The sequence below is a fragment of the Hyla sarda genome, chromosome 4 (genome assembly GCF_029499605.1).
Source record: "Hyla sarda isolate aHylSar1 chromosome 4, aHylSar1.hap1, whole genome shotgun sequence".
Classification (NCBI taxonomy): Eukaryota; Metazoa; Chordata; class Amphibia; order Anura; family Hylidae; genus Hyla; species Hyla sarda.
In genome coordinates this window covers 19,705,055-19,719,346 of record NC_079192.1, presented here as the reverse complement: position 1 = coordinate 19,719,346, position 14,292 = coordinate 19,705,055, and the positions used below count along the sequence as shown (strand labels likewise).

General features: G+C 46.1%; 3 non-coding genes across 3 annotated transcripts; all 3 read right to left on the bottom strand.

Moving 5' to 3' along the window:
• Positions 1 to 12,282: 12,282 nt before the first annotated feature.
• Positions 12,283 to 12,364, bottom strand: TRNAS-AGA (transfer RNA serine (anticodon AGA)). Its single transcript has one exon. It is a non-coding gene; the product is annotated as a tRNA-Ser (tRNA).
• An 884-nt stretch (positions 12,365 to 13,248) lies between these two features.
• Positions 13,249 to 13,330, bottom strand: TRNAS-UGA (transfer RNA serine (anticodon UGA)). The gene has a single exon. It is a non-coding gene; the product is annotated as a tRNA-Ser (tRNA).
• Positions 13,331 to 14,194: 864 nt separating this feature from the next.
• TRNAS-AGA (transfer RNA serine (anticodon AGA)) lies at positions 14,195 to 14,276 on the bottom strand. The gene has a single exon. It is a non-coding gene; the product is annotated as a tRNA-Ser (tRNA).
• Positions 14,277 to 14,292: the final 16 nt, after the last annotated feature.

Sequence of the window (14,292 nt, the reverse complement as noted above, 5' to 3'; positions counted from 1 at the left end):
ACTGAGCTGTAACTCAGCTTTCCCAGTGTCATATTATATAATCACTGAGCTGTAATCAAGCATTGCCAGTCACAGATTAATCGCTGAGCTATAACCCAGCTTTCCTAGTTTCAGAATGTGTCATCAATGAGTTGTAACCCAGCTTTCTTATTCCCAGAACATATCATTTTCCAGTCTCAGATCGTATTATTATCAAGTAGTAACCTGCCTTTTTTAGTCTAATTTTGTATAATCACTGAGCTGTAACCCAGCTTTCCTAGTCTTAGAATGGATAATCACTGAGCCCCCTTTCCCAGGAAAATATCATCGATGAGTTGTAACCCAGCTTTTCCAGTCTCACAACACATCCCTACTGAGCTGTAACCAAGGTATCATAGTCTAAGAAGGTATTATCACTGAACTGTAACCCAGCTTTCCCAGTCTCAGAACATATCATTACCTGGCTGTAACTCATCTTTTCCAGTCTCACATTGTATCATCACTGAGTTGTAACCCATCTTTCCCTGCATCATATGATATCATCTCTGAGCTGTAAACCAGCTTTCCCAGTTTCAGGTTGTAAGCTATAACCCACCTTTCCCAGTCGCAAGTTGTATTATCACTGAACAGTAACCCAGCTTTTCCAGTGTAAGAAAGTATCATCAATGAGTTGTAACCATGGTATTATAGTCAAAGAAGGTATTATCACTGAGCTGTAACCCATCTTTCCTAGTCTTAGAACATATCATTACTTATCTGTACCCAGCTTTCTCAGTCTCAGAACCAAGCTTTCCCAATCTGAGAATGCTTCATCACTAAGCTGTAACCCAACTTTCCCAGTCTCAGAATGTATCAGTGCTGAGCTGCAATCCAGCTTTTCTATTGTCAGAGTTTGTCATCACTGAGCTGTAACCCAGCTTTCCTAGTCTCAGAATGTATCATTGCTGAGCTGCAATCCTGCTTTTCCATTTTCAGATTGCATCATCACAGAGCTTTAACCCTGCTTTCCCAGTTTCAGAATGTATCATTGCGGAGCTGCAATCGAGCTTTCCCATTGTCAGAGTGTGTCCTCACTGAGCTGTAACCCAGCTTTCCTAGTCTCAGAATGTATCATTGCGGAGCTGCAATCCAGCTTTCCCATTGTCAGAGTGTGTCCTCACTGAGCTGTAATCCAGCTTCCCAGTCTCAGATTGTATGATCCCTGAGCTCAGCTGTAACCCAGCTTTTCCAGTCTTAGAACATTTAATCACTAAGCTGTAACCCAGCTTTCTCAGTCTCAGAACATAGGATCACTGCCCATAACAAAGCTTTTCCAATCTCAGAACATATCACTGAACTGTTACCCAGCTTTCCCAGTTTCATAACGTGTCATCACTGAACTGTAACCCAACTTTCCCAGTCTCAGATCATTTCATCATTGAGCTGTGACACAGCTTTCCCAATTGTAGATCGTACCATTGGATTGTTATTATCAAAGGGAGGGGTGCTCCACTGCCCCAGCATTCGGAACATTTAGGCTGCGTGGTTGGTGACGTCATGTCCACGCCCCTTGTGATGTCACGTCATGCCCCCTCAATGCAAGTCTATGGGAGGGGGCGTGGCGGTCGCCACGCCCCCCTCCCATAGACTTGCAATGAGGGGGCGTGGCGTTATGTCACAACCTCACCCCACACCCCTCAGCCCAAAACCAGCATTCGGAACTAAATGTTCCGAACACTGGGGCAGTGGAGTACCCCTTTAAGAACATTTTTGCAAATGACTTTAAAAAAAAATTTAAAGAAAATTAAAGAAAAAGAAAAGAAACAAATCTTTGTGAACAGGATCTGAACCTGTGCAGGGAGACCCCACTGGATTTCAAGTCCAACGCCTTAAAGGGGTACTCCACTGGAAAACTTTTTTTTTTTTTTTTTAATCAACTGGTGCCAGAAAGTTAAACATATTTGTAAATTACTTCTATAAAAAATTCTTAATCCTTCCAGGACTTATTAGCTGCTATTTGCTCCTTTTTGAATTTCCTTTCTGTCTGACCACAGTGCTCTCTGCTGACACCTCTGTCCATTTTAGGAACTGTCCAGAGCAGGACAAAATCCCCATAGCAAACCGGTCCTGCTCTGGACAGTTCCTGACACGGACAGAGGTGTCAGCAGAGAGCACTGTGGAAAAGACAAAAAAGAAATTCAAAAAGAAAAGAATTTCCTCTGTAGCATACAGCTGCTAAAAAGTACTGGAAGGATAAAGATTTTTTTTTTACTAGAAGTCATTTACAAATCTGTTTAACTTTCTGGCACCAGTTGATTTAAAAAAGAAAATGTTTTCTATCAGGGTACCCCTTTAAAGAGGCACTGTCTTTATGAAAAACATTTTACATTTTGTAGTACTACTAATAAGATGACTTTTTTAAATATACATTTATTTAAAAAAAAAATTTTTAAATAAAATATCTGAAATTATAATAGCCGCCACTAGGGGTCATCTGTATACAGGTATCCAGTATAGGACATCACCATTGCACCACTACTGCCTTCAGCTGTTCCTAAACTACAACTCCCATGATGGGAGTTGTAGTTTTGCAACAGCTAGGGGTACAATCTTTTTTAAAACTCTGTTTTAGAGCTGTGCATTCTCCAGCTGTGCGCCTCCAGCTCTTGCAAAACTACAGACAAAGGATGTGTGGGCATGCTGGGAGTTGTAGTTTTGCAACAGATAAAAGTAACACTGCTCTAACACAGTGCTGCACAAACACTGCAGCTCCAGCTCTTGCAAAACTACAACTCCCAGCATGCTTGAGCAGCCAAAGCTTTCTCTGACTCCTGAATGACAAAGAAGCTGATCAGACATTCAGGAGTCTGGGAAAGCTGAATGACACACATAGTGACATCTATGTTGATTAGAATCCAGCTTTACTAGGGACAGATAGAAAATGTATGCATAAAAACTACTGTGCAGTGATTTGCAGACTGCCCAGAGAAGAAAGGGTTACAGAATGCAGTGATTTGCAGAATGCCAGGCTGCTGCCAGATGAGTCATCCACAGTGAGGGAGAGAGACAGACACGCCCCCTCCAGAGGGCAAGAACACAAACAAGTGAGCAACATATAAATGCTATTTGTTAGGGATATATAAGTCCTAGACACATAAAAATGATATGTACATGATCAGGATCACGTCCCCCTCCCTTAGACTTGCATTGAGGGGGCATGGCCATGACTTCACGAGTGGGCTGTGGCATCACGAGCCTCCCCACTGCACCTAAATTAACGCAGGGTGCAGCAGTGAAATCGTGGGGGTCCCCAGCAGCAGGACACCCACGATCTGACATCTTACCCCCTGTCCCTTGGATAGGCGATAAGATGTCTAGGGGCGGAGTACCTCTTTAAGTGATTTAAATGCTTCACCTGTTGCACTATAAAAAAAAAGCTCTCAGAGGCTTCTTTGGGAAGTGGTGAGAGATCCAAGACATGTCTCTATGATGCCCAGTCCACAGACCTTCATCACTGGACTGAGACAAGCAGGATAGCCCCTTCAATGAATTGCCCTCCATCTAGGCCGTTCTGACCAGGCTGTTAGGAGGTGGTGGGAGCAGTGGTTACATGACGGCAGACATGGTGAACGGGCTCCAGACAGACAGACCACCAGGAGAGACAATCGTCTGATCCCCTGCACAAACAGCTTTCTTAGTTTCCTAGTCCACCATCCAGACACAGGTGGCCCCTTCATTATACATCTGTCTCTTTATAAGGCCTCCTGTCTCTTTATTACACATCCCTGTCTCTTCATTACACCCTCTGTCTCTTCATTACACATCGCTGTCTCTTCATTACACCCTTTGTCTCTTAATTACATATCCCCCGTTTCTTTATTACACACCTGTCTCTTCATTACACAACATTGTCTTTTTATTACATACCCCTGTCTCTTTATTACACTCTCCTGTCTCTTCATTACACTCCCCTGTCTCTTTGTTACACACCCTTGTCTCTTCATTACACCCTCTATTTCTTCATTACACCCCTCTGTCCCTTCATTACACACCCTAATCTCTTAATTACACCCCTTTGTTTCTTCTTTACATACCCCTGTCTTTTCATTACACACCCCTGTCTCTTAATTACACCCCTCTGCCTCTTCATTACACACCATTGTCTCTTCACTACACCCCTCTCTCTCTTCATTACACCCCTCTGTCTGTTCAATACACACCATTGTCTCTTCATTACAGCCCTCTGTCTCTTCATTACACACTCTTGTCTTTTGATTACACCCCTCTGTCTCTTCATCACACACTCTTGTCTCTAAATTACACCCCTCTGCTTCTTCATTACACACCACTGTCTCTTTGCTACACCCCCCTCTCTCTCTCTTCATTACACCCCTCTGCCTCTTCATTACACACTCTTGTCTCTTCATTACACCCCTCTCTCCTCAATACACACCATTGTCTCTTCATTACACCCCTCTGTCTCTTCATTACACACTCTTGTCTCTTCATTACACCCCTCTGCCTCTTCATTACACACTCTTGTCTCTTCATTACACCCCTCTGTCTCTTCAATACACACCATTGTCTCTTCATTACACCCCTCTGTCTCTTCATTACGCACTCTTGTCTCTTCATTACACCCCTCTGTCTCTTCATTACGCACTCTTGTCTCTTCATTACACCCCTCTGTCTCTTCAATACACACCATTGTCTCTTCATTACACCCCTCTGTCTCTTCATTACGCACTCTTGTCTCTTCATTACACCCCTCTTCCTCTTCATTACACACTCTTGTCTCTTCATTACACCCCTCTGCCTCTTCATTACATATCCCTGTCTCTGCCCGGACCATTTCCAGAGGCTTAGCAGAAGGACTATTGGAGTCACAGGAGCTTTGACAGAAGCCACCATCTTCTTTGTTTACAGTGCTATCATGAACAAGAAACCTGGACTGCTCCAAATTGGAACCGTATCAGTTTTTGCTATAAATCCATGTTCTGCTTGGGATCCGATGATGTTCTGGTTCAAGTATGGAGGCCTCATGGTGAGCGTTTTAATCCTGCCTTTATTTTATTACTCTGCCCCCTGCTGGTGTGATGATCTGGGGGCCGTTGTCTCCCGTCCCACTATTCTCCCAGCATTGCTGCTAAATGCTTAGGCTGAGTTCACATCAGGTTTTTGCAATACAGTTCCCATATCAGGTTTTTGATTAAAAAAAATGGATTCCTCAAAACCGGACTAAACTGTATCAAAACGTGTGTACAAATTTTAACCCGTATACGGTTTTAAAAAACTGATGTCCGGTAGCATTGGTATACGTTTTTAACTTCTCACTCCATTATGAATAAAGTTTTACTTGTTTGATTGAAATTCCAAGAAAAAAACGTATGGTGAAAACCGGATGGAACCGTACGCACAAACAGTTCTGTACAGTTCCCATTGACTCCAATGTTTAAAAAAAACGTATATGTTTCAATACGTTTTTTCACCCGGACCAAAAACCATGGTAGGCTACGATTTTGGGTACGGGAGAAAAACTGGCAAAATCGTACAAGATAAAAAAAACGGACATAACCTGATGCATCTTTTGGCATATGGTTTTATATGGAGAGTCAATGCATACTTTTTTCAAAACATTTCCGTACGGTTTTCAAATTGAAAATGTTTACGGGAACTGTATTGCAAAATCGTGGTGTGAACCCAGCCTAACAAACTGATACAAACTGATGCAAAGGACAGGGGCATCCTGTTCCATCAGTTTTTAATCTGTTTATTGTCTGTTTTTATTTTTGTCTGGCTACTTCCTGGTTGCTCACACCTCTTCTGAGCATGCTCAAAAAGGGATTGGAAAAAACGGGTGCAAATAGAGACATTAAAGGGGTACTCCGCCCCCAGACATCTTATCCCGTATCCAAAGAAACCCCTGTGATCTCTCCTGCAGCACCCCCTACCTACTACCTATCTACCAGGGGCATTACCTACCTGAGGGCATTACTGTGGTCTTTACCTACCTATCTACTGGGGGTATTACAGACCTACTATGTACCTGAGGGCACTTCTTACTAACTACCTACTGGGGGCATTTCCTACCTGGGAACATTACTGGGATTATTACCTACCTGCCTACTGGGGGCATTACGGACCTACTGGGGCTTCTACCCTATATTAGGCATTTCCTACCTACCTACTGGGGCATTACCTACTTCCTAGCTGGGGCCACTACCTACTGGGGGCATTACGTATCTGGGAGCATTACTGTGCTCATTACCTACCTACCTACTGGGGATATTATGGACGTACTCCCTACCTGGTGGCACCATTTATTACCTACTTACTATGAACATTACCTACCTGGGAACATTACTGGGGTGCAGGGGCGGACATATCACTTGTTCAGCCGGTTCTGCTGCACAGGGGCCCAGCGTGTTAGGGGGCCCACCTAGTAGCCCAGGTCACAGCCTGGGCCTCACAGACTGGGCCCCTGCAGGGCCCCCTGCCAGTACTTCATACTCTATGCTGCAGCAACAGGTCCCGGACCTGCCGCTGACAGCAGTAATTTACCTCGGCCGGAAGAGACGGACAGGCCAGGGGCTGATGGGACAGACGTGCCCCGCGCAGGCACGCACGTCTGTTCCAAGCCCCTGATGTCACGTGTCATGGCCTCTGACCCCGGCAGAAGCGACAGGAGCAGCAAACCCTCCCGCCTCACACGGCCGCATCGCTGAGCAGATAAGGTGAGGAGAGCGACGGTCGGGTGCAGGGCGGTGGGGGGAGGGGATTGTAATGATGAAGAAGAGGACAGGAGGGGTGTTGAAGAGGTTGGTGGTGTAATGATAAGGAGGATTGGGGGTCTGGGAGAGCGTAGTGTTGATAAGGAGGACCAGAGGGGGGATCAGGGGTGTAGTGATTAGGGAGTTTAATGTTGATGAGAAGGACTGGGGGGGTGTCAGCTGTGTAATATTGATGAGGTGCTTAAGGTATATGAGGTGATGAGGAGACTGAGGATGGAGTGCATGGGGTGTATGGGGTGAAGAGGATGGAGTGCATGGGGTGTATGGGGTGAAGAGGATGGAGTGCATGGGGTGTATGGGGTGAAGAGGATGGAGTGCATGGGGTGTATGGGGTGAAGAGGATGGAGTGCATGGGGTGTATGGGGTGAAGAGGATGGAGTGCATGGGGTGTATGGGGTGAAGAGGATGGAGTGCATGGGGTGTATGGGGTGAAGAGGATGGAGTGCATGGGATGTATGGGGTGATGAGGAGACTGAGGATGGAGTGTATGGGGTGATGAGGAGACTGAGGATGGAGTGCATGGGGTGATGAGGAGACTGAGGATGGAGTGCATGGGGTGTATGGGGTGATGAGGATGGAGTGCATGGGGTGATGAGGATACTGAGGATGGGGTGCATGGGGTGTATGGGGTGATGAGGAGACTGAGGATGGAGTGCATGGGGTGTATGTGGTGATTAGGAGACTGAGGATGGAGTGCATGGGGTGTTTGGGGTGATTAGGAGACTGAGGATGGAGTGCATGCGGTGATGAGGAGACTGAGGATGGAGTGCGTGGGGTGATGAGGAGACTGAGGATGGAGTGCATGGGGTGATGAGGAGACTGAGGATGGAGTGCATGGGGTGTATGGGGTGAAGAGGATGGAGTGCATGGGGTGTATGGGGTGAAGAGGATGGAGTGCATGGGGTGTATGGGGTGAAGAGGATGGAGTGCATGGGGTGTATGGGGTGATGAGGAGACTGAGGATGGAGTGCATGGGGTGATGAGGAGACTGAGGATGGAGTGCGTGGGGTGATGAGGAGACTGAGGATGGAGTGCGTGGGGTGTATGGGGTGATGAGGAGACTGAGGATGAGTGCGTGGGGTGTATGGGGTGATGAGGAGACTGAGGATGGGGTGCATGGGGTGATGAGGAGACTGAGGATAGAGTGCGTGGGGTGTATGGGGTGATGAGGAGACTGAGGATGGGGTGCGTGGGTTGTATGGGTTGATGAGGAGACTGAGGATGGAGTGCATGGGGTGATGAGGAGACTGAGGATGGAGTGCATGGGGTGTATGGGGTGAAGAGGATGGAGTGCATGGGGTGTATGGGGTGAAGAGGATGGAATGCATGGGGTGTATGGGGTGAAGAGGATGGAGTGCATGGGGTGTATGGGGTGAAGAGGATGGAGTGCATGGGGTGTATGGGGTGAAGAGGATGGAGTGCATGGGGTGTATTGGGTGAAGAGGATGGAGTGCATGGGGTGTATGGGGTGAAGAGGATGGAGTGCATGGGGTGTATGGGGTGAAGAGGATGGAGTGCATGGGGTGTATGGGGTGATGAGGAGACTGAGGGTGGAGTGCATGGGGTGATGAGGAGACTGAGGATGGAGTGCATTGGGTGAGGAGGAGACTGAGGATGGAGTGCATGGGGTGATGAGGAGACTGAGGATGGAGTGCATGGGGTGATGAGGAGACTGAGGATGGAGTGCATGGGGTGATGAGGAGACTGAGGATGGAGTGCATGGGGTGATGAGGAGACTGAGGATGGAGTGCATGGGGTGAATGGGGTGATGAGACTGAGGATAGAGTGCATGGGGTGTATGGGGTGATGAGGAGACTGAAGATGGGGTGTGTGGGGTGTATGGGGTGATGAGGAGACTGAAGATGGGGTGTGTGGGGTGTATGGGGTGATGAGGAGACTGAGGATGGGTTGTGTGGGGTGTATGGGGTGATGAGGAGACTGAAGATGGGGTGTGTGGGGTGTATGGGGTGATGAGGAGACTGAGGATGGGGTGTGTGGGGTGTATGGGGTGATGAGACTGAGGATGGGGTGCGTGGGGTGTATGGGGTGATGAGGAGACTGAGTATGGGGTATATGGGGGTGATGAGGAGACTGAGGATAGAGTGCATGGGGTGATGAGGAGACCGAGGATGGAGTGTGTGGGGTGTATGGGGTGATGAGAAGACCGAGGGTGGGTTGTGTGGGGTGTATGGGGTGATGAGACTGAGGATGGGGTGCGTGGGGTGTATGGGGGTGATGATTAGACTGAGGATGGGTTGTGTGGGGTGTATGGGGGGATGAGACTGAGGATGGGGTGCGTGGGGTGTATGGGGTGATGAGGAGACTGAGGATGGAGTGCGTGGGGTGTATGGGGTGATTCAGTGGTGTATAGTGGTTGACAGTATTATATTAATAGAGGACAGTGGTTGGCAGTATTATAATCAGGGGTACAGTATTTGGCAGTATTATATTCGAGGGTACAGTGGTCGGCAGTATTATATTCAGGGGTACAGTGGTTGGCAGTATTATATTCAGGGGTACAGTGGTTGGCAGTATTATATTCAGGGTACAGTGGTTGGCAGTATTATATTCAGGGTACAGTGGTTGGCAGTATTATATTCAGGGTACATTGGTTGGCACTATTATATTAATAGAGTACAGTGGTTGGCAGTATTATATTCAGGGGTACAGTGGTTGGCAGTATTCAGGGGGTACAGTGTTTGGCAGTATTATATTCAGGGGGTACAGTATTTGGCAAGGTTATAATGATTATTGTCATCATACAGAGGATGAGGATCTACTGACAAATTAAGGAACCAATGATGTCCAGGTGTCAGACTCTGCAGAGAAGATGGAAGAAATCCTGGTGTCTGGACCAGATGAAGAAGAAAAGTAAAGACAACAGAGAAGATGTCACTCAGGTCAGTGATATCATTGTGTATTTTCCTAACTGTCCCATCAGAGCTGTAGTCACTTCAGACATGATGCGAGTTGCAGCTTTCCAACATCTGGGGAGCCACTTGAACCAAGGTGATTGGTGGGGTCCCATGAGTCAGACCCCCACCATAAAAATGGGCTGTTTATTTTAAAATGCCTGGGCCTATTTTTGGTCCCAGTCTGGCCCTGCCTGTAAGTCACTTCTATCACTAAGGATAAGAAGGCAAGGAACATGGGGTTGCCAAGGGGTGTCGTGCTAAGTCCAGGGGTGTGAATGTAAAGGGGAGCACTGCCCTCTGCCTCCCAGCTAGATACGGGTCAGGCTGACCCATGGGAGTACTCACTGGGCCGCACACTGAGAGGGACAGGGGCCACCCGTGGTGGAATTGGCAAGTGGCGACACTACACGCGCGGGGTAAGTGGAGGCCCTCCGGTGGGGTCTAGGTACATGAGGGGGCACAGTGCTGGGGGGGGGGGGGGTGCAGGCACACTCTTTGCACAGGGGCCCTCTGCTGTCTGTGTCCGCCCCTGCTGGGGTCATTACCTACCTATATCCTGGGGGGCATTATGGACCTACTGGAGCTTTTACCCTATAGCAGGCATTTCCTACCTACCTGGGGACATTACCTACTACCTACCTGGGGACACTACTTGCCACCTACCTACTGGGGGCATTGCCTACCTGGGAGCATTACTGTGGCCATTACCTACCTACCTACTGGGGGCATTACCTACCTGGGAGCATTACTGTGGTCATTACCTACCTACCTACCCACCTACTGGAGGCATTACCTTCTATGGAAGGGAAAACAAGCCTCATATGGGTTTGAAGATGACCATTTAAAATAGTTTAGTTAAACAAAAATGTGAAAAGGAAATTGGCCTAAAGAGGTTAACCCCTTAAGGACGCAGGACGTAAATGTACGTCCTGGTGCGGTGGTACTTAACGCACCAGGACGTACATTTACGTCCTAAGCATAACCGCGGGCATCGGAGCGATGCCCGTGTCATGCGCGGCTGATCCCGGCTGCTGATCACAGTCAGGGACCCGCCGGCAATGGCCGACGCCCGCGATCTCGCGGGCGTCCGCCATTAACCCCTCAGGTGCCGGGATCAATACAGATCCTGGCATCTGCGGCAGTGCGCGATTTGAATGAATGATCGGATCGCCCACAGCGCTGCTGCGGGGATCCGATCATTCATAACGCCGCACGGAGGTCCCCTCTCCTTCCTCCGTGCGGCTCCCGGCGTCTCCTGCTCTGGTCTGTGATCGAGCAGACCAGAGCAGGAGATGACCGATAATACTGATCTGTTCTATGTCCTATACATAGAACAGATCAGTATTAGCAATCATGGTATTGCTATGAATAGTCCCCTATGGGGACTATTCAAGTGTAAAAAAAAATGTAAAAAAATGTAAAAGTAAAAGTAAAAAAAAATAAAAATCCCCTCCCCCAATAAAAAAGTAAAACGTCCGTTTTTTCCTATTTTACCCCCAAAAAGCGTAAAAAAAATTTTTTATAGACATATTTGGTATTGTCGCGTGCGTAAATGTCCGAACTATTAAAATAAAATGTTAATGATCCCGTACGGTTAACGGCGTGAACGAAAAAAAAAAGTCCAAAATTCCTACTTTTTTAATACATTTTATTTAAAAAAAATTATAAAAAATGTATTAAAAGTTTTTTTATATGCAAATGTGGTATCAAAAAAAAAGTACAGATCATGGCGCAAAAAATGAGCCCCCATACCGCCGCTTATACGGAAAAATAAAAAAGTTAGGGGTCATCAAAATAAAGGGATTATAAACGTACTAATTTGGTTAAAAAGTTTGTGATTTTTTTTAAGCGCAACAATAATATAAAAGTATGTAATAATGGGTATCATTTTAATCGTATTGACCCTCAGAATAAAGAACACATGTCATTTTTACCATAAATTGTACGGCGTGAAAACTAAACCTTCCAAAATTAGCAAAATTGCGTTTTTCGTTTTAATTTCCCCACAAAAATAGTGTTTTTTGGTTGCGCCATACATTTTATGATATAATGAGTGATGTCATTACAAAGGACAACTGGTTGCGCAAAAAACAAGCCCTCATACTAGTCTGTGGATGAAAATATAAAAGAGTTATGAATTTTAGAAGGCGAGGAGGAAAAAATGAAACGTAAAAATTAAATTGTCTAAGTCCTTAAGGCCAAAATGGGCTGAGTCCTTAAGGGGTTAAAAGGGTTATCAAGGGATAGACAAACAAGGCTAATTTCTTCCAAAAACAGCACCACCACTGTCTTTTTTTGTGTCTGTGGTATTACAACTTCGCTTTATTCAGTTTAAAGGCATCAAGCTGCAATACCACACACAACCTGAGGACAGGGTTGGCGCTGTTTTTTGGGGGGGAAAAATCTGCCGTCTTGGCCTTATGGGAGTTGCAGTTTTGCAACAACTGGAGGCAGCCTTATTAAGAAAAACTGTTATAGGGATAAATTATTTTTACATGGAGAAAAGGAACCAAGAAATTGGCGTAGTCGTCAGGAGTTGAAAATGTTCGGGGAGACCCCAATTAACTGGTATAAAGATCAAGAATTTTTTTACAAAGTAAAAGGAAGCGAAAAAAAAACATAGTCGGCAGGATTTAAACCTGCGCGGGGAGACCCCAATGGATTTCTAGTCCATCGCCTTAACCACTCGGCCACGACTACAGTTGCTCAGATATAACTTTATTTTGCATGTGGTGAGTGCTACTGTAGAGATCAAGTCCTACAGGGATGACTTCAGCAGGTTTATTTAGTAGGACTGTGTGTTATAAGAAAAATCATATAACACATTACCTACCTGGGAACATTACTGTGGTCATTACCTACCTATGTACTGGGGGCATTATGGACCTACTGAGGGCTTCTACCCTATAGCAGACATTTCCTACCTACCTATTGGGGTCATTATCTACTAGCTACCTGGGGCCACTACCTACTACCTACCTACTGGGGGCATTACCTACCTGGGAGCATTACTGTGGTCATTACCTACCTACACACTGGGGGCATTACAGACCTACTGGGGGCTTCTACCCTACTGCAGGCATTTCCTATCTATCTACAAGGGGCATAACCTACTACCTACATAGGAGCACTACTTACTACCTACCTACTGGGGCCCTACCTACCTAGCAGCATTACTCTGGTCATTACCTACCTACTGGAGACATTACCTAATATGGAACGGAAATCCAGCCTCATATGGGTCTGAAGATGAACAAATAAAATAGTTATGACTCTTAGAAGGCGAGGAGGAAAAAACAAAAAAGACAAAATGAAATTAACTTAAAGGGATACGAAAACAGGGATAATTTCTTCCAAAACAGCACCACCCCTGTCCTTTGGTTGTGTGTGGTATTACATTCACTTCAATGACACCGAGCTGCCACAACCTGAGGACGAGGTTGGCGCTGTTTTTGGAAAAAAAACAATCTGCCGATCGGGCCTTATGGGAGTTGTAGTTTAGCAACAACTGGTGGCAGCCTGATTAAAAAAGACTGATACAGGGATAAATTATTATTACAAAGAGAAAAGGAACTAAAACTTTACGTAGTCGGCAGGATTCGAACCTGCGCGGGGAGACCCCAATGGATTTCAAGTCCATCGCCTTAACCACTCGGCCACGACTACAGGTGCTCAGTGACTGATATGTTTTGCATGTGCTGAGTGCTACTGTAGAGATCAGGTCCCACAGGGATGACTTCAGCAGGTTTATTTAGTAGGACTGTGTAATATAAGACAAATCATATAACACATTACCTACCTGGGAACATTACTGTGGTCATTACCTACCTACTTAGGGCTTCTACGCTATAGCAGGCATTTCCTACCTACCTACTGGGGGCATTACCTACCTACCTGGAAGCACTACTTACTACCTACTGGGGGCATTTCCTACCTGGAAGCATTACTTACAACTGACCTACTGGGGGCATTACCTACCTGGGAGCATTACTGTGGTCATTACCTACCTACCTACCCACCTACTGGAGGCATTACCTAATATGGAAGGGAAAACAAGCCTCATATGGGTCTGAAGATGAACATTTAAAATAGTTTAGTTAAACAAAAATGTGAAAAGGAAATTGGCCTAAAGAGGTTAAAGGGGTTATCAAGGGATAGACAAACAAGGCTAATTTCTTCCAAAAACAGCACCACCACTGTCTTTTTTTGTGTGTGTGGTTTTACAACTTCTCTTTATTCAGTTTAATGGCATCAAGCTGCAATACCACACACAACCTGAGGACAGGGTTGGCGCTGTTTTTTGGGGGAAAAAATCTGCCGTCTGGGCCTTATGGGAGTTGCAGTTTTGCAACAACTGGAGGCAGCCTTATTAAGAAAGACTGTTATAGGGATAAATTATTTTTACATGGAGAAAAGGAACCAAGAAATTGGCGTAGTCGTCAGGAGTTGAAAATGTTCGGGGAGACCCCAATTAACTGGTATAAAGATCAAGAATTTTTTTACAAAGTAAAAGGAAGCGAAAATAATTGACGTAGTCGGCAGGATTTGAACCTGCGCAGGGAGACCCCAATGGATTTCTAGTCCATCGCCTTAACCACTCGGCCACGACTACAGTTGCTTAGTTAAAA